The sequence below is a fragment of the Euprymna scolopes genome, chromosome 20 (genome assembly GCF_053919585.1).
Source record: "Euprymna scolopes isolate OS-2025 chromosome 20, ASM5391958v1, whole genome shotgun sequence".
NCBI classification, from domain to species: Eukaryota; Metazoa; Mollusca; class Cephalopoda; order Sepiida; family Sepiolidae; genus Euprymna; species Euprymna scolopes.
In genome coordinates, this window is record NC_136501.1 from 49,137,110 (window position 1) to 49,162,300 (window position 25,191).

Here is a 25,191-nt window from a genome sequence, read left to right on the forward strand (position 1 = left end):
AGTGAATCCAGCTTCCCTCAAAAGGGAATACTGAACTAGATGCTAGCCCTCATCGGCATGCTCCGGTGGGACGACGAGAATTAAAGCAATCCCCTTTCTCATAGAGGAGGTCATGTCTGGGAGTATGGCCTCATGGAACCCGAAACCAATCATACTTTATTCTGATATAAAAAAAAAAAGGTAAATTTATACAAATACTGTGACAGCGAATTAGTAGAAAAAAATGGGTAAATTTATACAAACACCGTGACAGCGAATTAACCCTAAACCCTAACCCTAACCCTAACGCTGTCACGGTGTTTGTATAATAATACCAAAAAATGTACCCTAACAGGGATATGCATGTATCCGAAAATGAAGCCGACAAAGCATTACGAATTGTAAATAAACTTGATTCCCCACCCTCCTCTAAAAAAAAAAAAAAAGAAATAAAAAAACTTTCATCCGTGAAAACAAAAAACACATGTCAGTTCAGTGCGTAAAATGAATATCACGATATTGACAACGTAAGTTTAAAAATAAATTAATTAAAACCGTAAAAGAATCAATTAAAAGTATGACTTCTTAGATCTTGTGAATATTTTTGGAGGGAATTTTTCTTTGTAATATATATTTTTAAACGTGAAATAATTCTCTGTTATTCATTCCATGTTTTGATGTTGTTGCCCGTGGAGGTTTCCAAAAAATCCTTTTTAAAATTTTCCATACATTTTGTTTTGTCAATTTGATTGGTCGATTTGTATATATATTTTTTTCTTTTCTTCGGGGTGGGTGGGGACACTTGTCAATTTCCTAAGAGTTTTTTTTTTTTTTTTTTTTTTTTATTTACCTTGATTTTGATTCTTTGGCCTTTTTTTTTCTTTTGTCTAGGGCAAAGTGCAGTATCTGTTCTGATACAACACTTCATATTTTCTGTCCATGGTCAGTAAAAGGAGAAATCCTTCTAGATTGAATCAATATTAATTTTTGTCCTGATTTAGAGTTCCTCTTTTGGGGGAGCTGGATTTTATCCCCAAATGTTTTAAGCCTTGGAATCAGGATCAAAGTGTAGTATCTGTTCTTCAGATGCGACACTTCAATTTTTTGTTCTCTCTCGGTGGAGGCAGGAGCAATCTTTCACGACTGAATTTTTTATATTTTGCTTCTTTTCTCCACGTTAAAACACGACCCTGGTGTCTGTCCCGTGGGGGAGGCATTGTAAATAGGAACTCTGTCCTCGTGGGAAGGCAATGCAGAATTTTAAGGTATTTATGCACTTATGTTACCGTGTTATATATTTTTTAAAACTTTTTTTTTTTTTTAAAGTTTTACGATATTTTTCTTGTATTATTCTCATATATATATATTTTTTTCTTTTATTAAATTGCTAGTCGAAAGTACAGAGTTACAAAACACCCTCATGTTAAGAATGATTTTCTAAATAATAACGTTATTTCAGCACGGTGACATAAGTGCCAATTTTAATTTTCGTTGTAGTTAAATTTCATTTGCTTCTGTAGTTTAGTTTACTGGTCGTGCCTGAACTCTAATAACGCTATTTAGAAACCCATTTTTAACATTTTTACTTATATCTCATAATTTAATAAACAAAATATACTAATCGAATTTAACTTGGAAATACGATCTAAAAAAAAAAAAAAAAAAAAAAAAATAGCATGATACGTAAACAGAAGTACAAAAAAAAATCTTTTTTAGCGTTTGTCTGGCATTAAAACTGATATCGGAATGGAGTATCTGTTCTCGATTTCTGGAGACTGTACTCCTTGAGGCATCACACCACCTCCGTTTAACTAAATGTTTACTTTATTGCCGGTTGCTTGAGGTGCAATCGGGAATACTGACGGGATCGATTCTAGTAAATTTTCTAGCCGTCCCAGAGTAGCCCCCCCCCTTTTTTATAGTTGGAAGAAGGGCACTTCAACTGCCCTTGTGACTGACTTTGCAACGAGAGGTAAGTAAATAAACTGATGTTGTTATTTAACAACGTGGGTGAAAATGCCATTTTCTTTGGATTATTGACACATTCATTATTAAAGACACGTGAGTTTAATGTAGCGTTTATGTTTGTTTACTATTTATCCGGCGTTGTTTGTTTGAAGACATGTTACCGGAAGATGACTTAGATTTCAAAAAAAAAAAAAGAAAAAAAAGAGGGGTAAATTTTTACGACGTGCCCCAGCGTATTATAAACACCTCAACCTCCCCATGTTAAAAGCGGCTTTCGGAATAACCCCCCCCCCAACCTCGAAAGCCGTTCTTAACAAGGGGAGGTTAGGTGGGGGATATTCCGAGAGCTGCTCTTAACATGGGTGGTTGGAGGGGGGGTATTTATACTACGCTGGGACAGGTTGTAAAAAAAATGGTAAAACTATACAAACACCGTGACAGCGAATTAACCCTACCCCTAACCCCTAACCCCTAACCCTAAACCTAACCCTAACCCTAACGCTGTCACGGTGTTTGTATAATAATACCAAAAAAATACCCCCCTCAAAAAAAAGAAATAATAAATGAAAATATAGTTTCTTACATTTGATTTACTTTAATTTTATTAACTTCAATAAATATTCGATTAATAGTAAATAATAACAAGTCAATGTGTATTTATCAAAGTTACGTGGAGGCGAGAAGAAGCAGTGACAAGACAGTGTGACTGTGACAGTGTCAACTAGTTTTATTTTAAATAGAGATTAGACGTTTTAGTAAATATACTAAAATCACTGGATATTTTTCTCTTTTACATCGTTTATGATTCAATATTTATTTAAGATTTCGATATTTAAAAAATATTTAAAAAATAATTTAGATACCTCAAATTTGAGGTGTTTTTTAATTCATTCAAAGTTATCTCCCTTATATATATATATATATATATATATATATATATATATATATATATATATATATATATATATATATAACAATTGGATTCTGTTCTTGACAATTGCTAACTTTTAATTTAAAAATAAAAAAATAATATAAATTAAAAATTTTGGTAAATTTTTACGACGTGCCCCACTGCCCCAGTGGATTATAAACACTCCAACCTCCCCATGTTAAGAACGGCTTTTGAGGTTGGGGGGGGGGTATTCCGAAAGCCGTTCTTAACATGGGGAGGTTGGTTGGAGTGGTTATAATCCGCTGGGGCACGTCGTAAAAATTTACCCAAATTGTCTCCTAAATCATTTAAAAATTTTGTTTTTTTAGATAGTATTTTCAAGTTAAATTTAATTTTTACGGTATCTTTTGTTTATTGAATTGTTAGGTGAAAGTACAGAATAGTTAAAATAGCCCCCTCTTCTCATGTTAAGAATGAGCACTTCTGCATTACACGGACGGTGCCATTGTTAGGAGGCGATAACTCCAATTTCTTTTTGATCAAATAACACGAGAAATAAATAACAAACAAGATTTTTTCCGAGATAAAAATAGTTGAAAACTAAAACATTTATTGATATTTTTTTTTTTTTTACGACCTGCCGCCCCAGTGTGATATCACCCCGCCTCCCCCTTCCAACTTCCCGATGTTAAGAACAGCTTTCGAGATTGGGTGTGTTTATTCCGAAAGCCGTTTTTAACATGAAAGGTTGGGTCAGGTCGTAAAAAAAATACCCATTTATTGTATAAAATGTATCAAAATATAATTGTAAAAACATTTATTGAAAAGTCTGCGTAAGAAAATATAATTTTAATAAAACAATTTTGGAATTACAGCAACATTAGATTTTTTTATTTTTTTATTTTATTTTTTTTTTTTTTTGTCGGAAACATTTTTTGTATTTGAATTTTTTCCGAACAATTTAATAATTTAAATGAAACCTTTTTCGAATTAAAGCAACGTTGGATCTGTTTGTTTGTTTTTTGTTTCGGAAATATTTTTTTAAAGTAAAATTATTTCTCTAACAAAATGTAGTTTTAATTTTTGTGGCACCTGTTGAAGAGTCAACAATATATTATAGTTTTAATTTTTCAATTAATAAACAATTTAAATGGAGAGAAGGAAACGCCACCTGGCAACAGTTAGTGAAACGTACAAAAAAATGGCGCCGTCCATGTAATGCAAAAGTGCCTAAGAATGGGTTTCTAAATATTATTTCAGAAGGGTTCGTAAACAATTTTTAAAAAAATTGTTTCGTTTACCTGCCTCGTCCAATGACAGAGATCACAAGGCAAGTATTTTAATCTGGGGAAAATTAAGCTCTCCAGGAAGGAGCACAAGAGGGTTTTTTTTAAAATTAAAATGGCCTCAGGTTAGAAGATTCCTCCTTAACTGACAGATGACAACAAAGATGAAGTTTAATATCAGAACAGATACTATACTATAGCCCCCTCCAGCCTCCCCCACCCTACAATAACTAATTATTAATCTGTTTTTTCTCGCTTATACGTGATTTTAATAATATACATTTTTTTTATTTTTTTTTATTTGCTATATATTTATGAAATAAAAAAAATTAAATAAGGGGAAATTAAAACAAACAAAAGAGTAAACATTACTATATGTTGCATTATTTTCTAAAAATTCCACCGGGCAACGCCGGGTAAATAAAGCTAGTACATAAACAGGTCTCTCTTAATCCCCCCCCCTCGCACACACCCACCGGCACATGGAAACCTGTCTACAAATTCTAATTTATTAAACAGCCTTATTATTAGTATTATTTTTTTTCATATACGCGCACATTAGTAATTCGTATATTTCTTTTCACTGATAATTTCATTAATTACATAAAAAAGAGTAGACTGCACTCCCAAGCCTTGGTTGTGCAAAATAACATTCGTCTGTCGGCTTATCACGACATTGTTTCCAGCTGCCTTAGACTTTGTACTGGCATCGAGCAATGTCGGTTTTGAAGAAGTGCGGTTGTAAATTGCGCAAGCCATGCTTCAATATAGACTTTCTACGCTGGCTACGCCTACAGGACGTATCCATTATTGTCTCTAGAAGGAAAAGAGTCCTTTTACAGAAAGCATTAACTAGTTTGGCCTTTTAATTAGGAAGATTAGCGTAAAGTGTAATGTTTGTTGCTATCTCTTCTTCTGTACTCGACCAATGAATCTTGGAACTTGCGCAGTTTAATACCATTAATCAAATTTAGGAAGCCATTCTTAACATGAGGAAGGGGAGAGGGCTTTGTTAACTCAACGGAACTCTCATAAAACGAAGAAAGATTTTTTTTTTTTTCTTGGTAAATTGTTGCTAAACTGCACTAGGCCGAATCTTTCTAGACCGAGTCAATTAAGAGTGCCCCTTTTGGGGAGCCGAATCTTAATCGCATCCAAAAAGGCGACCTTATGTCTAACATTGTCCTCGTGAAGAGGCCTATAGAAACTAATACAGTTTAACCCGGATATAAGATACTTCCCAAGCGGTCCTCTATGGATCTCTTATATCTGGGTTACACTGTACGTTAACACATCTCTGATTTGGGACCAGGAAAAAATCTCTCTTATATCCGGGTTGTTACACTAATTCTTTTTACCATTTTTTTTTTTTTTTTTTTACACACATGCTTACTACGGATTACGGTATTGTCACTACTGAGTTCCCATGAGTATTTCATTTTTTTTTTTTTTTTTAATATAATGTTTCTTTTTAAACATTAATTTGTCTGTTAATTGTCAGATTCGCTTAATTAAACGAGCGACGTTCTTCCTCCGCCCTCTCCGGTTCCATCTATTTTCGCGCCGGCCCAGTTGACAATTAAATGCCCTCCACGACCACTACCGGTCGAAAAAAAGTTGAACGAGTTGAATTAAAGGTACAACTGGTATAATAAGAATAATATGGAAAGGAAAGCGGAGAAAAAGCCGGTCGACGTGAAAGAAAAAGCCACGAGTCGTGCGAGAGAAATCTCTCTTTCTACTGATTCGACAAAGCTTCTTAAAGGAACCCTTTGCTATTTTTATCATTCTACTAAACGTGTTTTCTTGTAAAAACCGGGCACTTTGTGGCTTGTAACATTTTAATTTTCACAATAAAATTATTCAACTTCAGCATCTTGATTAAGTAGATAAAAATTATAAAATATATTTATTTTTATTACATCTTTTGTTCTAAGCCGGACTTGGCGCGGGGGGGGGGTGGAGAAACTTTTCTTTGCTCTTGTCCGGATTGACCGTTTCATTGTTCTATCAAAAAAAAATTTTTTAATGTCATCCACAAACTATTTTAACGTTACCATTATTTATTTATTTATTTATTTATTTATTTTATCTTGTAACGATTTAGTTCTTTAAATCTAAGACAGCTACAGAAATCCGATAATATTTTTATTAGATTTAAACTTTGATTTTACTAAGCTATCTTTCGGTCTTGGTTAGAATCTGGATCAAAATGTAAGATGGCCCCAGGAGTAAATGTGGTATTATAGTTATTGACGATTTTAGGGAAAAGTAGGATAGACATTTTCTAGTTAACGTGACCGAGGATGACCAATAACACCAATTTTCCCTACACTTTTGAATGACCTTGTGCCTGATTTGTTTCACAATCTATTTTTTAAAATTTTTTGGTGCTAAATGCACTTCCGCGCTATTTTTTAAATCGTATTTTCAAGTTTAATTAAAGTTTTATGATATATATATATATATATATATATATATATATATATATATATATATATTTTATTCAATTGTAAGGTTAAAGTACAGAATAGGTACAAAACACCCCCCTCCTCATGTTAAGAATGGCTTTTTAAATAATAACGTTATTTCAGCACGGATCAACAAGTGCATATGAGTACCAATATTTCACAGTATCTTTTCTCATACTTCACTTCAGCTGTTAAGTCAACGAGAAATCCTTATAGACTGGGGTAATTTTAATTATTGTCCCAATCTAGTGCCCTCTTTTAGGAGGAGCTGGGTTTTCCCGGCCTCCGGGTCAAGATCACAGTGTAGTATCTGTTCTGATGATACACTTCAATTTTCTGTACGCAGCCAGCGGAAAGGCATCATCCTTCATGACTGAGACAATTTTTATTTTTGTTCCTATTCAGAGTGCCCCTTTTCGGTGGGTATTATTATACAAACACCGTGACAGCGTTAGGGTTAGGATTAGGGGTTAGGGTTAGGTTTAGGGTTAGGGGTAGGGTTAATTCGCTGTCACGGTGTTTGTATAGTTTTACCTTTCGGTGAGCTGTATTTTCACCACATTAAAAACCGACCTTGTGTCGAACTCTGCCCTCGTGGGAAGGCGAGTAAATAGGAACAGTGAACAGACATTGTCTGAGTCTGCTCTCGTGTAAGGGAGGAGGGAGATCCAGTAAAAGGGGATCTCATGAAAAGAACTAAATTATAAATTTGCGAGCACGTTTTTTGGCACTCTCTCAAGATACTGCATTGTTATGTTTTTAAAAAAAAAAGAAAAAAAAAGTCTCTTAAGTTTTAAAATAATGTTATTGATCGAGCAGTCAGATCCTCGATTTGACTATTTCTGGCTTTATTTGAAAGAAAATAAAATTATTTGTTTTATTAAGCAACCGAAAATAAATAACTTCAGAGAACATATGTTAAACGGAACATGTACCTGCCCTAAAAGAATTAGAACAAAAGTACCCCTCGGCCCTCCCCCGTTTAAAAAGTATTTTTCCTGCCCGAGCACAGAACAGACATCACATCCCAATTCAAGCCCGAATACCATTTGGATTAAACTTGCGATGTCACCACGTTGTTGTTTATTTACAATATTAGAAGCAAGCTGATAATCATTTTTGATTGTTGTTTAACTTGGTTCTTTGATATGACAGCGGTGAGCGGCGCGTGCGAAAGTTCCCGTTTTTCTTTTGGTTTGGAAGCAAAAACGAACTTTTCAAGAAGCAGCCAGTTTTACAACTTTGAAATCGCTTTCCTATTTGGAAGGATCTTGATCTTGACATAAACAGAAGCCTGCCACACACACACACACACACACACACACACACATATATATATATATATATATATATATATATATATATATATATATATATATAAAGATTATAAAATGGCAGATGTGACTTTTTCAAAACTTTGAAAGTAATTTTGAAGTCTTTAAGCTGCTGATTAAAATTTGCTTTGAGTACAGACAAAAGTCAAGTTGATATGGTTTATTTATTCCCTGAAAAATAAAATCTGAAACCAAAAGGGGAATATTAATTTTCTCACGCATCCTTGTCATATCAAAGAACACTTCATTGTTTTAAGCATCATAGAAAATAATTCCATAAAACTTTGTTTATGTTAGTAATATCTTAGTAAATTATCTAACACATAAAGTTACCTTGTCGGATTTTTGTAGTCAGACCCGAATGACATTTAAGTTGATAAATCGAATTTTGTTTCTGACTAGCCAATTTTCATTTATTATTTGCTGTAGTAACGACATCATTATATACCATAGTACAGCAATGCTGTACTATGGTATATAATGATGTCGTTTTCTATAATTTATTAAAAAAAAAAAAAAAAAATTAATTCCGTTCAGACGATTGGTAATACGAAACATTTTAAAGTAATCACATAAAATAATGATTAATAAGGATATTTTGGTTGTTGGTTGTTTTTGTTTTACGGCATATCAACCCCTTTCGGGTTATTTAATGCCGAATCCAAAGATTTTGAAGAAAATTTTTTTTTAATAGAATATATTTGTTGTTTTCACGTTGGTTTCTATTCAACCCATAGTTGGGACCCTAACAGGTACTACCACTCCGGGTCAGAGTGGACCTGGGAGCAATGGTAATTAAAGGGTGGCTCCACACTCCCCAAAGCCCACAAGCTGAGGCCTCACCACTGGATATAGTTTAAGGTCATATCCAGGACCCCCATTGAGGGACTTTTACCCTCTGCAGGGGGGGGGGGCAGTCGGCGTATTCTAATGCCCCACTGACAGGGCCGATTAATAAGGAGAATAACTCCTATATTAATTGAAAAATATAATAGTTATCATTACATGCCGGGCAATGCCAGGTATATAATACTAGAGAGTGTGTATGTATATGTATGTATTTCCCAAATGGTCACTCATTTTAGGTGCTGTGTGTGCTCTCTGCTTATCTCGTTGCCATTGAACCTAAGCACTGTGCTTAGGCTAAGCAGTGCAGTAGTGCCGATTCAGAAGAGGTGGGGTTGGATATTGTGCAACCCTTGTTTTACAGTTACATGCGCATGTAATTGTAAAACAACGCGCAGCTACCCTTATAGAGATGTCTATTGCCTCTTGAGAGTGAACGGAGACATCAAGATATATATCAGCACTCCAAGGACTCTGTTCTTATTGTTGATCACTCTAAAGTCGGTCACTTAAGCTCCCATGTGCAGATCATGATGTTATAATCATTAGATCACTCTCGCCGTCTAGACGTTTACGCTTTGTATAAATGTTAATTTCAACTGTATTTCTACATGTTAACGTTGGCCGTGTTGTTTGTTCCTTGCTGATGGAGGTGGAGATGGCTTTGTGGCCGAGTTCAAATCTCCCGACTGGCTCTAATCGTAAATCCCTGGACTGATGATTGTCAAACGAATGAAACACTAGTGTCTCTAGGTATTTAAAAATAATTATAGAAATAATTATATATATATATATATTGATTTAAGCAAACATTGTTAAAACTAACAGAAGGCTTCTTAATTGTGTCATTTTTTCTTTCGATTTTTATCTTGTGTTAAAATGAAAAAAAAAAATCATCATCAGACGAAAAACAAAAAAAAAAACAAAACAAAGCAAAACAAATGAACAAAAAAGTTGGAAAAGAAGAGAATTTCAAAATGTACTTCTGAAAATGGCGCGTGAAGTCAGTTATTAAAACAAAATAAAAGATCCTAAAACAAATCGAAAAAAAAAAACATAAGCAGAAACTTTGTGTTCAAACAATCTTACTTTAGTATTACACACACACACACACACACACACACACACAGTTGTACTTCCTGTCTGTTTGTAAACTGTTATCGCCCCCCACCCACCCGTAACCATATATTTTTAATGACAATAACCAAGATTACTTTAGATGGATTTTGTCTAAAGGGACACAATCCATTCATAAAAATAAAATGTATTTATGACATTTTATTTTATCTTTTCAAGTTAAATACTTGAAAATTATAGGGAAAAGATGTTGACACGAGTACCCCTCCTTCCCACTAACATCCATCCATTCAACGAATTAACGAGTACATCTTTGAACTCTATCGCAAAATTAAATGTTAAAAATTGATATGGCGTTATGAGCTTCTTGGGTCAAGAGGACAGTTCTTATTTAATCCCCGGGCAACGCCGGGTGATCTTGCTTAAGTTAATAGATAAGTTAGGATTTATTATTGGTGATACAAAATCACTTGTGTACAAAATCATTTGTGTACAAAATGTGTTACTATAAAAAGTGACATGTGATGTCAACACATCTTTATGCAAACAGAATTTTAAAAAGATTTCTCGGTTGATGTATTTAAGCAGGTGAATGTTTGGTATCCGGTAGGATGCCCATCTCAGCTTGGACGAACTGATAAGAAAATTAAAAATTTAAAAAAAAAAACAGATTCGTTGCAGGCAATTTTACTTGTTCTAACAGAAGTTAAAGTTCTTTTGTAGATCAGTGACGCGGCTGAGAAATACTGTTTGACTTGGGTTTAGTAGCACATGAGATGTAATACTCAACTAGTCATGTGGAACAAGAGGAAGAAAGTAGCAACTCTAATTGAAGTAAGTGTCCCTCTGTTCCGTTTGCCTGCTTTCCAGCTGACTACCATATGGTTGTGTTCAAGTCCAATGTAAACAAGTTCTTGATGAGCCGTACCCTTAAGTAACCCAATTTACCAAACGTCCACTACTAACAATTACTACAATATTGTCCCATTATCTACTGACAATTGGACAATATCATTAACCCTTATCCTTGAGTGGTCTCCAGGCCTTGATAAGAGGTGACTCTTTTATTAAAAAAAAAAACTGTATAATAGTCCACAAAGTCCAGGTGAGTTGCAAAGATGTGTGTGCTGATATAGTTTTCGTAATTATTATCTACATATGGTGTGGAAGATAGTTGTTTAGCTGATCGAATGATTGAACCCTCACCCCTGGACACGACTCGCTTCTAACTTGAGTCTAAACATTCTAATCCAGAACCCAACTTCAACAGGTATGCAAGAGATGCTGAAAAATAAACCCTATTTATGTCATATAAGGTGGATATGTGTCCTTCTCACAGCCACCCTCTCCATCCTATGCTTGAAAAGAGTGGACAGGAACTTTCTATAACAATGAGTGCCTTTTTGAAGATGTGAGGTGGTATGACGTAGCAGTTGCTGGAAACATGCCCATCATATTTGAGGTAACCTGGTTTTCATGATGCACAGGACTTTGTGTACACTGTAAGCTAGCAGCCTGCTTTGTGTGTGTTTCTTTTACTTTTTTCCACCCCAAACAAGGCATATTGCCACTTGGAATGTAAGGGGCTATTGTTTGGTATCATGTCCGTCTAAGTTGAGTAGCAAGATGTCTGTTCACATTACATTTAAACTTCTCCAGGTTAGTACAGTCAAGGAAACGGGAAGGCAATTCCAAAGTCTAGTGGTCTGAGGGAACAAACTGTTAGAATAGAAGATTTTCCGGCATCCAGAAACCTCAACAGTGAAGGGATGGGATTTTGCTGCTTGTCAGATTAGTTGAGTGTATGTACACAGTGGAGGGCACAAGTGTTAGCAGTTCATCAGAACACATTCTATTAAAGTACTTGTAAAACATGCACAGGAATGCAACAGTGTAGCAATAGGACAAAGGTTGGGACTTGGCTGATAGTGTGGGACCTACTGGATTTAAGATTTTTCTTTTTTTTTTTTAATTCTGTCTACGAGAGAGTGACTAGTGGTAGATGCATGAGCCCAAATGTCAAAACAGTACTTCATGCATGGGCGAATTGTGGCTTTATAGAGATATAGGATACTCTCTGGTTCGAGTAATTTTCTAATAGAGTAGAGGGAGCCCAACCTTTTTGCAGCAGCCTTGCCAATGTCCTCAATCTATTTTTCATACATTGTACAGCAGGTTCTAAGACTAACTAGAGCATCCCTTGCCTGACTGGATGTTTGATCTTGTTGCAGAGTTGTTTATCTTTCAATAGGTGGTTCTCTGGGTTTTTGTGACTCTTGTGTGGAAATTAGCAAAGATTCAGCATTTTCTTTATAATCGCAACTTCAGCATCCATTGCTTTTCTTGGATCCACTCCATCTTTTCTTCACCATTAACAAATTTCATTGCGCAAACATGGTCGAAATGTTTGCTATAACCCTTTCAGCTACACTGCTTCCATGCTTTATTATTTTTTTTTTTCAACAAGGGAGTCACTACTGATGAAGGCCTAAAGGCCACTCAAGGATAAGGATTAATGGATATAAGGTGGTAGTGTAGTAATCGTTAAATGGTGTAGATTGGGCAGAATTTGGATCATTTAAGAGAACGGCTCAACAAGAACTTGTTTATATTGGACTTGAAGGCTACCATATTGTATTCAACCAGGAAGCAAGCCAGTGGAACAGCGTTTCATAGTGGGAAGTTCTAGGAAAGAAGCTTTGTTCATGGAATTCGCATTTAGATTTTGGTGCAGGTAGAGAGTAGGGGAAATTGTCGATAGTGGTTGGAGCTAGTTGAGTGTTTTTTGTGAAAGTTTAGCAGGGGGGGGGCATAGAGTGGATCTCAGACCAGCGCTTGCCATTAAAATAACGATAGAGCTAGTGTCTGAGCATTGCTGTTGCTTCACTAACTGGATTATTTTACTCGCAGTCCCTATTTAGGACAACTAAAATTGTTTAAAACTTTTAAATATTAGATTTTTTTTATATACAAATAGGTCACAATTATGAGTTCACAGGTATTAACGCTTTAAAGTAATGCCTGCGCATGTAAAGAAAGGTTTTCCAAAGAACTAATCTGTGACCTGTAATGAGTAAGTCTACATCATTGGAAGCAACAGTCACTGCAGATGTTATACCCAGTTTTCCATTTAGATGTTCGTCTTGACAAGATTGGATGTAACGGCGCTTTTACCGTGTTATCAGACATCAGCTTACAATTGCACTTAAGGGAACAACGAGTATACTAAAAAGAGCTCTCGGTTGGTTTCAATAAAAAGCAGGGCAAGGTTGACAGCTGGTTTGGCTGCCCCATACCTAGCGTTACAATCTTCAAAGGAAGAAAATTAAAAAAAAAAAATAAATAAAAGATGGAAATCATTCGAGACAAGGCATGAAGCCACTTGATGTAGGGAGCTAAAAAAAAAAACTATTTTAAAGTCCAAAACTTGCCAATGATAAGTGTTAGAATAGATTTTGACCCAGTAAACAGCAATTCTTCCCTCTTTGTCATGGAATGTGAGGAGTAAAGAACAAAATTAGGGAAGCAAGACTTACACGGCTGCCGAAAGTAAACCAGAGGTCCACTTTCTACTCTCTTTTTTCTGTACGCATATTTAGTTATCGTTGGCTGTATTTTAATCATGAAGTAGTATTTTTTCTTTCTTAGTTCCTTACTTCAAGTGGCTTTATGCTATGTCTGGAGCAATTTCCATAACATGTATATATATTTCTTTTCTTTTTAAAGTTAATTAGTTTTTCTGATGAGTCAAGGCAGAAAATATTAAAAAAATTGACATAATAATTATGATTGTTTCTGCATTACGAAACAGGTGCTGTCAAGAATTCAACATTTTAACATGCTGAAAGAAATAAACGGTAAGATGGACAACATTTTGGGATTTGGAATATAGACATTTTGTCATATATATATATATATTACAATAGAAAAAATGCGAGCGTGTAAAGTAATATGGTTAAGCTTAAACATGGAAAAGTAAAGGACTAGTTGTTAAAACTGGAAAAGAAAAGGACAAGATATTCTTGTTAAAAAATATACATTTATAACTTTAAATATTCCAGCATTAAGAATTGATCATATAATGTTAAATTGAATTAAAAAAAAAAATTCTTAATTGGTAGCAACAGTGATTGTTATGGAAACCAGTCATAAAAAACGTCGCTCACCTCCTTACGAATTTTTACGATTTTGAACACCAGTAAATTCATCATAACTTTTGTTTTACTGAACGAAAATTGCAAATTTTTTCCCCCAATATAGCTTCGAAGGTGATCTATAAACTTTAATAATTGTTTGAAATTTGGTTGAAAAATGAATGAACGGTGAAGCTTTAAAGCAATTTTAAATGACTAAAACTGCCACTTAACCATATATTCAAACACGGTAGTGTTTGAATGATTAAGACGTACAAGTGACCTAGTCTAAAATTCATTAACTGACATTCTTCTTGCATAACTAAACAATAATGTCTCCTTTACTACTGTAGTATCTTTAGCAATAGAATAATTAAAACTATGTTTTTTCAAACATGACTCAATCCCAAAAAATGGTTAACGACACAGACTGAAAACCTAAGTGTGCTAATTTCGAATCCAGTTCGTTTCACAAAAACGCTTTCGTCAAACCTTTAACCTGTGAAAGTAGGCAAATAAAACCACTCAATATACTCAGTATACTTTTTGTTGTATTTGGTTTGCGTGTATTTTGTTTGATTAAAGTATATAGAAAGAAAGCTTTATGGAAACAGATGTTGATGAACTTGAATTTAATATAACAATTAGCGGTGGAACGGTTAACCGGGAATTGGAAAAATCAGAACTTTTAGGAGTCATGGAATCGGTATTGGAATCAGAAAAAAAATTGTGTCTAATTTCCAATTTCAAAAACGATTATTTTTTCGTTTTTTTTTTTTTTTTTGTTTTTTTTTTTTTTGTTTATTTTTGTTGCATAGTGAAATTTAAATTGAATTTTAAACTAAATCTAAAACTAAGATCTATAGAAGTGTATTTGTTACGCTGGAGAAAAATATATGCTAGTTATAACGTTGGCTGTATTTTCTGCAGATTATTATAATCAAGGAAGTAGGAAACACAGACGATTCTAAAGTTTAGCAGTCTGAGGGAAAAAACTATTAGAGTAGAAGGCTTTCCGGCATCTAGAAACCTCAACAGTGAAGGGGTGAGATTTTGCTGTTTGTCAGATTAGTTGAGTATATGTATGTAGAGGTAATTCGAAAATTAAAACCAAAAACTCTATAGCTAAATATTTAAAGATTTTATAAGAATCGGAACCTGGGAATTTAAAAAAGAATCGGTAATTGTATCAGAATCAGAAAAATATTGGAATCGTCCCATCACTAATAATAATATAGTTCATATATAACTACCTGTTCTATAAGTAGTTTTCTCTCTTTCTATGTGGGAGTTGAGCCTCTCCAATACAGGAAACCTGATATTGCTGAAACAGGATGTTCTTTTTTTCCTCCTTTTAACCTATCTGGAATTGGATGTCCTTCTTGCCGTCATCAGAAAGTGGAAATTCTTTAGAAAATATTTAATATACTTGTAGGAAGAAAACATTCCAGGTCATATCCATCACATACTATTACGCCTCTTATTATAGTTTGGCTCAGTTGTATTTTTTCACGGCATATCAACCTTTTTTGGGTTATTTAATATATCAAGTCAAATAATTTTGGAAACGTTTTTTATATTTCAAGTTGTTTATATCTTCAAATATTTATTCATAGTGTTTGGTTTGGTTGTTTTGTAAAGAAAACTTGTTTTTGTTTTTGACTTTGCAGAACATGATTGAGTTCTGCAAAAGGAAAGGAAAACAAAACAATAACATCAATGTTTGAACATTTTTTTATTTTATTTCAGTAAGCCAGTATCTTCAAACAGCCTGGTTTGATAGCACGATCGATTATAGCCATCAAAATATTTGGTTCTTATTCAGAATTCAACCTAATTAAAAAAAAAAAAAGAAAAAGAAATACAAAAAAATCTTTGATATACATACATGCCATGGAAGAAGAATATCATGTTCCAAAAATCACATAAATTGATCAATTTGTTTTTTGATCCCCCAACAAAGGTGGAATTGGACCTAGTAATTCACTCCCATTTATCCGTTCGTTTGTTGCACTTTTCTCAATAATCATGCCTTGGATTTAAAAAAAAAAATTGCACAAAGTTTAGTCATGGTAAAAGTAAATTTTTACCAGAATGGATTTTCCAAGATAACTCTGGTTGCCCCCATGGGCGCATTATAGGGGTAAAATTGTCCCCAAATCGTTCATCTTTTCATTTGTTTGCACTTTTCTCAATAACCACGCCTTGGATTATTAAAAAAATTTGCACAAACTTTAGTCATGGTGAAAGTAAATTTTTTATTCATGGAGGGGGATCACGTACGTTCAGCTTGATTAAAAACATTTTTTTTTTTCTATTCTAAATGATTTTAATAGTAAATTGTAGCTATTACAACGTCCACTTGATTCCAGTAGTTCAAATTGAGTTGTCTTTTTTATTAAACATGGCGGATCAAAACAAGTTTAGCTTCTGTATATAATTTGATTTTCTTAGTTAAAACAAAAAACTAATTGATCAATTTATGTGATTTTTGTTCTGTAACGTGTATGTACATCATTTGGATTTTTCTGGACTTTTTTTTTTTTTTTTAATTAGGTTAAATTCTGGACTTGCACCAAATATTTTCTTACAAGAAAATCCATACTTGCATCTTTTTTGCTGCATGCTGTGCATCTCAAGTGTTTAGTATATGGAATAGTTAAGTAAAGTAACAGACTAGTCAAATAACAGACACATCTCTAATACTAACTGTTTTGCAAAATGAAAACGGTAGTCCGAAGAATCCAAATAATACGAGTAAGCAATCCTCGTCTCCACTTATGAATGGTTGAAAACTAATAACTCGGACATTGAAATCTGTGGCATAGACAACACTCATTCATAATGATGTTTGGATCAAAAGAGTCAGCCGAACTCATCTTCGGTGATGGCCAACACAAGTTCAGGTAAAACCTGTGTTGTCACTGCTTGTTTGGTACAGAGGGACCCTCCAAATTCTATTCCACCCATCGCTTCTGCAATATGAAAACAATATTTAATACAAATAAATTTCAATCTATTGATTTAAAAAAAAAAATTTTTTTTTTTTTTTATTATTATTCAATTTTCACCCCAAACAAGGCACAGTGCCACTTTGAAGTAAGGGGCTACTATCGGAGACGTAATTTGCGGGGGCATTATGAAGGGAGATGAGTAGAAAGATGTTTGTTCACATTACACTGAACTTCTGCATATCAGTACAGTTGAGAAAGAAAAATCTCAGAAGGGAGTTCCAAAGACTTGCAGTTCTGGGAAAGAAACTATTGGAGTAAAAGGCCTACACCTAGGGTCTCTACTGTAAAGGGGCGGGACTTAGTTGCTTGCCGGGTTTGTTGGGGGTATCCACATCGAGGAGGTACAAGTGCTTGCAGTTTGTCAGAGCATTCACCATTAAAGTATTTGTAGAACAGGCAGAGGGATGCAAAATTTCACCAATATTAATTTGTTTCCCCATGAGAGCAAAATGTGACACAAGGTCGTTTTTAATGTAGAGAAAATCAGCTTACCAAGAAGAGGCAATCTGAAAGTAGGCAAAAATAAAAATTGCCTTAGTATAGAAAGATTTCTCTTATATTGATTAAGAACAAATTAATTTAACAGAATTAGAACAGATACTACACTATAATCTTAGACTGAAATCTGTTCCTGACGACTTGTTGAAATAGTGGCATAAATAATGTCAACAGATGTTAATGATATGAGGGACAATTTGGTAATCGTCTCATAAGTAAAAATTGTGATCTTGAATAGTCTTCACACTCATTGAACCTTAATCCTGAGATTATTTTTATTTCTTATCAAAATGATCCTTGCATTATTTGTGAACTGAAGAATAACATCACAGTCAAAATCAGGGTAATTCAAAGAGAGGATTGGGTGCTTATATAATATTGGTCACAAGTTTTCACTTGGAATTCAATTTTCACTTCTGACTAATATTATATAAGCACCCCCATCTTCTTTTTATACTGCTTTGATTTTGATTGTGATGGCTTTCTGTATGTTACGTATGTAAATCAGTTTTTATTTGGAATGCGATTTTCACTTGTGACCAATACTATAAAAACACTGAAGATTGTCAGTTATTGATTAGTTTGCATGCTATATCCAAGTGCAGTTATTATTGAACAGCAATAAAACAGACTGTTGGACATTCATGATTGAAACTGGGTGGTCAAGTCAGGCATAGACGGAATTTTATTTGTACTAGATATAGATGGATTACAGAAAGCCAGTTTGTGGAGTTTGAAAATGGAAGGTCCACAGCTCTTGAATCCTTACATTAAAAAATGACAAAATCTTACTCCTGATTTTCAAGTGTGTCTATCCAACATCAAATGGAATTTTTGCAGTTTATTCCAAGAACTTTCCATATGTGGAACACATTACCGTAGTTACTAGACTACAATGTGGTCGTCTTCAAAGTCAGTGTCCACAAATACTTACCATAAGCTGTTCATTAAGTAATTAATTGGTTTTGTTTGTTCTGTTCATCATTTGCAATCGTCTCATGATATTCACTCTTCAGACTGTCTGCTAATTCTTCAGAGATTTAAAAAAAAAAAAATATTCAACTGTGACTCCCAGAATTCTCAGGAGTCTGGCTCAAATTTCTTCATAAACCTCCAACTCTATAGCTGTGGAAGAAAGGATTGTGAATCTTATTAATGACTAGCGGCTGCACCGCGTCGGCACACAAAACACTGAGTCAAACACAAAATCGAGTACACTCAACATCATCTTACCATCAACATTTACCCTGTGAACTCGGAGTATGGGAAATTCCCATATGCACAAAACAAAATCACTAAAAAACAAAAATACCCTAACTAAGGGTAAGGATAATGAGTAAACATTGGATAAAATGATGGTTTAAATTATTACGAACTTAACAGGATTCGAACCTGTAATCTTCTGGTCCATAGTCAGACGTGTTATCCATTGTGCCACAAGACCTGAAAGATGTTACCATGACTGTATACAGACAGTGCTAAATTCTGTTGACATGGGCAGGTAACTTTTTCGACAAAGACAAAACTTTCCAAAAACCCTTATTTCAGGCTTTTTGAGTGACTCAGTGTTGTTCGTTACAAACCATATAAGGACAGTCTAGGGACTCATACCTTTCAGGGAAAAAAAAGAATTTTTCAATTCGGTGCAACCGTTCAAAAGTTTTATTGGTATATATATACGCACACATAAATAAACATTCAGAATTTTATTAATAGTATAGATTTTACAGGTGGCTTCTATTTTATTTTATTACACTGTATTAGTAGACTGGGGTTCGGGGAACTAGAGAACTGGTCGAGATTGTTCACCAAAAAAAATATGATTTTATTTTGTAGAGAAAATAAATGTGATTATCTTTCTTGTATTCAAATGAATCCCTTATTACAAGAATTATTTGGCCATTAAGTAAGACTGAAAAAAGAGGTTGATATACCAATACAAGATAAGTGACCATTTGGAAATACTAGGCGTCCTATATTATCTCCCCTGATCGGGAATATACATGCTGACTAGGGACCACATGTAAATTTCTATTCCACATAAACTTCCACTTTGAGTGGAAAGGCAGAATGCTAGAAAAATGTGGTATCACCAGGTTTCCAACACTGTAAAATGCGACCAAAACCAAAGTGGTTGATACTTGCCTATTGAATTCAGAAGGAATTTTAAAGACTTGAAAAAAATTAATCTGAATTCCATTGAGTATTAGGCTGTCTATTTTATGGCAACGCAACTCTTTTAGCATTGGTAAATGGTGGAACGCAATGCTTAGTGGAAATTACGAGTTTATATCCGTTTTTTTTTTTTTTTTTTTTTTTTTTTAAGTGGTATTCACATTACCTAGGTATATCAGTTTCCGTCTTTACCTAGTTTCTACCGCTTTATAGTTAGTTGAACAAAAATATTTAAAATCTTGTGGGGAGGAAAAATATAGAATTTTCATGAGCGAGTAAGTAACTATGATGAATGTATTTATATATTGATTTTATTGGCTGATCCCAGCTGTACTGACATGCAGAAGTTCAAGTGTAATGTGAACAGACATCTTGCCACTCATCTTCCTTCATAATACCCCTGCAACTTATGTCCCCAATAGTAGCCCCCTACTTCAAAGTGGCACTGTCCCTTGTTTGGGGTGAAAATTGAATAAAGAAAAAAAAAAAAATAAATAAAAAATAAAAAAAATAAAAATAATATTTTTAAGCAACAAAATTATTCACTTTGAACTACTGCTAAATGCTCTATATGTCTACTTGTTTTGTGAATGAAGGATAAAGGTTGCACACTATAACATCATCGGACTATAATACTCGTGGACTTGAGCAATGTCAGGTCAGGACAAATGCGGTTGTGGAATCGCTCAAGCCTTGCATCACTATAAAGCTATCATCGTGCGTGCACCCTACCAGGGTGTGTTGTCTCTGGAGACAAAAGGAAACCAAAAACAAAAGTAGCAAAGCAAGAACTAAGTAAAATTCATAGCTAATTAAAGAAGAGTTTGATTCTTCGGACTACTGTTCTTACTTGAATGTCATTCTCACAGCGTTTTGGCCGATGTAACCTTCGATCTTCTTCAGGTGTATCTTGTTGAACTTGAAGGAATCTGCACAGAATTTTGAACGGAACCCTTTATTTTAATTCACAATTGTAGCCTGCTCTCATTTCATCAGCCATAACTGGATAGAAATCCTAAGTAATTTACAACTATTTTTTGATCGCTCACACTGAGGATTCCACCTTCAGAAGAATGTCATTTTTACAACTAGATTTTTTTTCAAGTACTCTAACTTCCTGTATCACGCCAGGTACGTCCAAGGATGGAATACTGTTGCCACATCTGGGCAGGGGCTGCTAGAAAGGACTTGTCCTGCCTTGATAGAGTTCAAGATAGACTTCGTAGCCTCGTAGGAGATGTCCTTTTCTCTTCCTTGCAACCTCTATCTCACAGAAGAGATGCTGCGAGTTTGTCTCTGATGTATCGTTATTTTCATGGAAAGTGCCCGACTGAGCTTCAATCTATGGTCCCCCCTCGCAAAACTTTCACAAGAAACACTCGTCTAGCTGTAAACACTATCAATAATTCCCCCCACTCTTTATCTGTGCCTAAACCTAAACGTAGATTCCATGAACAAAGCTTTTTTATTAGAACTGCACGCCTGTGGAATTGTCTTCCGTTTTCCTGCTTTCCGGCTGACTACAATATGGTTGTGTTCAAGTCTAACGTAAATAAGTTCTTGATGAGCCGTTCCATATAAGTTATCAAATTTAACAAATTTTCATTACTAATGATTATTATATTGTCCAATTTCTACTGTACACTCTTTAACCCTTATCCTTGAGTGGCCTCTTGGCCTTGATAATGTGTTGATACCTATGGAAAAAAAAAGTCCAATGTGAACAAGTTCTAATTGAATCGTCCCCCTAAGTAATTCAAGTTACAAAATTCCCACTGTTTACTATGCTAAAATCACAATGACTAATGTATACCTATTAACCCTTATCCTTAAGTGGCCTCTGGGCCTTGATAAGTGGTGACACCCATGTAAAAAAAAAAAAAAAAAAAAAAAAAAAAAAAAAACGAACCTTGCAAGAAAATATGTGTAAAATGTTATTTTATTTATCAGTATATGCCCACTCCTTTAGTATTATTGGTACAACACTTGGGCATATCAATTACAATATTTACCTAGCCCCCACCACTTTACACCTGGTGTGAAGGAAAATATTTGAAATTTCATAGAAAAGAAAAGTGCTACTTAGTATTTGCATGAGAGTAAGTAACTACGATGAATGTATTTGTTTTTATTGGCAGAAAGAAATTGTTTAAATACACTTTAACTTTACACTTTCATGAGCATCCTTGTTGTTTTGGTCACGTGTCCCACAACCAAGGTCTTGAATATGACCTAAGACTATATCCGATGGTGAGGCCCCAGCTTGTGGGCTTTGGGGAGTGTCGAGCCACCCTTCAATTGGCATTGCTCCCAGGTCCACTCTGATCCGGAGTGGTAGTACCTGTTAGGGTCCCAACTATGGGTTGAATAGAAACAGACTTGAAAAAAAATATATATTCCATTAAAAAATTTTTCTTCAAAATCACTTGATTCGACATTAAATAACCTGAAAAGGGTTGATATGCCGTAAAACAAAAACAACCAACCCACAACCAAAATGAGGAAATAAGTCTGAAAACAGGTAAAGGATTGATATGTTCTGTGAAATTCGTTTGAAGTATCTGAGTGGTCTTTGCTAGATTTTGAATGATAATCTGGTGTTTACTGTCCATTTACTGAACAAGTGTTTGTGGTTGGAGCTGATATTCGTTAGTGGGAGGTTTTTGACATATCTTTTAACGTCTCTCCCAGGCGTTTCTACTAGTCGGTGTTTATGGCTTAACCAGCCAACCTTATTCTTGTGAGGAGGAAAGACCCGGATGTATTCACATTCCTTACATCAGTAGTAATGAAATTCCTTCATCCACAAAATTCAAGTGCTCTTCTGAAAGAACAGTATCCAACTCTAACGCCATCCTCTCCTCCGAATCGATAAAAAAAAGGAAGAAAAAAAATAATCAAATTAAAAAAATTTTCAATCATATTTTAAATTATTGATTGGCGGTAGTAGTAGTAGTAGTGATAGTGTCCTGTCCTATGCATAAAGAACGTACAGGATAGCACACAACAGCCAATCATTCAACCGTGTACTCTTAATAACACCTGCTCGCACTGTGTAGAGGTCTTGTATTGTCCTTGTCAAACACCTGCGCATATCAACCCCATCCCATGATGTCAGTCCATGTGGAATATCAAACTGAAGTTTTTTTTTAGAAATTCCATGAAATATTATTGTATTTTAAATGGCAAATGAAATTTTTGAAACAATTAATTTAAAAAAAAGACGATTATGTCATCAATTTTATTATAAGGTTAGCCATAAAAAACTTTTGTAGAATCGATGATCTTTGTACCAAGGTACATAGATACAATTATAATTAAATGATAATTATTCATTTATACCTACAGACACTAGTGTTTCATACTTACGCAATCATCAGTGTAAGGTAACAATTCCTGCCGGTCATGAGATTTTAACCCAGCCACGAAACCACCTTTTGCCCTATTTGCTGAGCCTCTACCTCAGGGCCACCAAACAATTGCCATGGTAAGGAAGAGAATTAAGAACTATTTAATGCCAAATTCAGGCGAGTGCAATGACAATTTGAAGTGTTTGCACAAGCGGAAGTCATAAACATTGCATAGATCTAGTTGACTGCCTTATTTATAATTCTGCAGGCAGACAGTGCCCATCCTTAAGTATTCTTAAAGGGGCTTGATAATTATAATTAAATAATAATTATTCTTTATACCTACAGACATTAGTGTTTCATACTTACGCAATCATCAGTGTAGGGTAACAATTCCTGCCAGTCATGAGATTCGAACCCAGCCGTATATATATATATATATATATATATATATATATATATATATGTAAATAAATGTTTAGAGGTACAGAATTTAAATAGTTTTAAATATAATGGGCAGAAGTCTCTCGAGAGCCCTTTCAGCTATCATCTCATCAGGAGAAAATCAATAGCGTAAAAATAATACTATGTCGAAAGTAAAGAGTTCTGATGGGGAACTATTCAATGTGCCAAAAATTACGGGAACACTAAAATAAAGTTTATTAACGTTTAACAAACGATTAAAATGATGGCACAACGAGGGGGGGGGACAAAAAAAAAAGACGTGAGAAAAGATTCACAGTTCCCCAAAGAGAAACAATGTGTTAGATGTTTCTTTCTGCCGGCACAAAGGTTTCCGCACCGCGATAGAGACAGACTCCAAAATCTTTAAATGGTTTCTGGAGTCCGCTCTATGTAGCGCCTCGAACCATTCAATTTTATATCTATCAGCACAGCACGGGTTGTCAACCAAATGCTGGCCAATAGCAGAGTTCAAGGCTGCAGAAGGAGAGAGACTACCAGACTCCATCCTCCCTTGTCTGATCTTCGATGGAACATGCTGGTTTATACGAGTCAAAAGATGTTGGGCGAACATCCTTGAATCTTTTGACTCGTATAAACCAGCATGTTCCATTGAAGATCAGACAAGGGAGGATGGGGTCTGGTAGTCTCCCTCCTCTCTGTCACTGAAATACCACATTTACACTAGGGAGTCGTCCTACATAAGATATCCCCAAAGTCAAATGGAAATTTTACTCTTTATAAATCAAGTTAAAAAGGGGTGCAGGGTGATAATGTAGGTACGAGTATAAAATTTCCATACTTTATTATAGATTTTCGTTTGTAATACAAATAAATAAAAAAGATAATAAATAATTTTTTTTTTTTTTTTTTTTTTTTGACTTGACGGATACTTTAACTAGTTTAATTCATCAGCATCAGTGCTATTAAAGAAAAAAGAAAACGTCGGGTCCCTCCTGCTAGTATGTTTATAAATGTGGTTACTGAAGATTGCGTACTCATTACTTCACTGGTTTCACACTATGGTGAGCAAATTTGTAAACAAGCACCGACCATGCAGAATGATTCACCTTGCTGGATAATATCAGCAGGTTTTCTAAAAGTGACCTCTGAGGTCATCGGATCTAACTGTTGCTTTTCAATTTGTGTGTATGTAAACTGCAAAGTTTATGTAGCTCTGAATATTTTCTTTCTTTTTTTTTTTTTTTTTTAACTTTGTCCCAAACAAAACAAATTGCAACTGCTGCATAAGAGATTATTGTTAATAAGGGATAATGACTACAGGGATTTTGTAAACAGGGAGTTGGGCAGTGAGATGTTTGTTCACATTACATTTAAATTTTTTTCCATGTTGGTATATCAAGGAAGCAGGATACAGGAAGGGAATTTGAAAGTCTATCAGAAACTTTTAGAGTAGAAAAATTTCTGGCTCTATATTGAAGGGTTAGGATTTTGCTGCCTGTTAAGTCAGTTGGGGGGGGTATTTAAGTTGAGGGGGAGGCACTAGTGTTGCAAGTTCGTTGAAACACATTCCATTAAAATACTTGTAAAATAAGCAATTGGGATGCAATGTTGTGGTGATGGGACAATGGTTGGAGCTTGGTTAACGTTGCAGGACCTATTAGATTGGGGGATATGTCCGAGAGAGAGAGGAGGTAGTGGTTGATGTATTGGTCAATATGTGTCAAAAATACTTTGTGTGGGTG

At 34.6% G+C, this 25,191-nt stretch overlaps 1 protein-coding gene across 1 annotated transcript in view; it reads left to right on the top strand.

Annotated features, from left to right (window-relative positions):
- LOC145241424 (uncharacterized) overlaps window positions 1–25,191 on the top strand; it is a 151,177-nt gene that overhangs the window by 894 nt on the left and 125,092 nt on the right. The gene's annotated exons all lie outside the window — the stretch shown is intronic.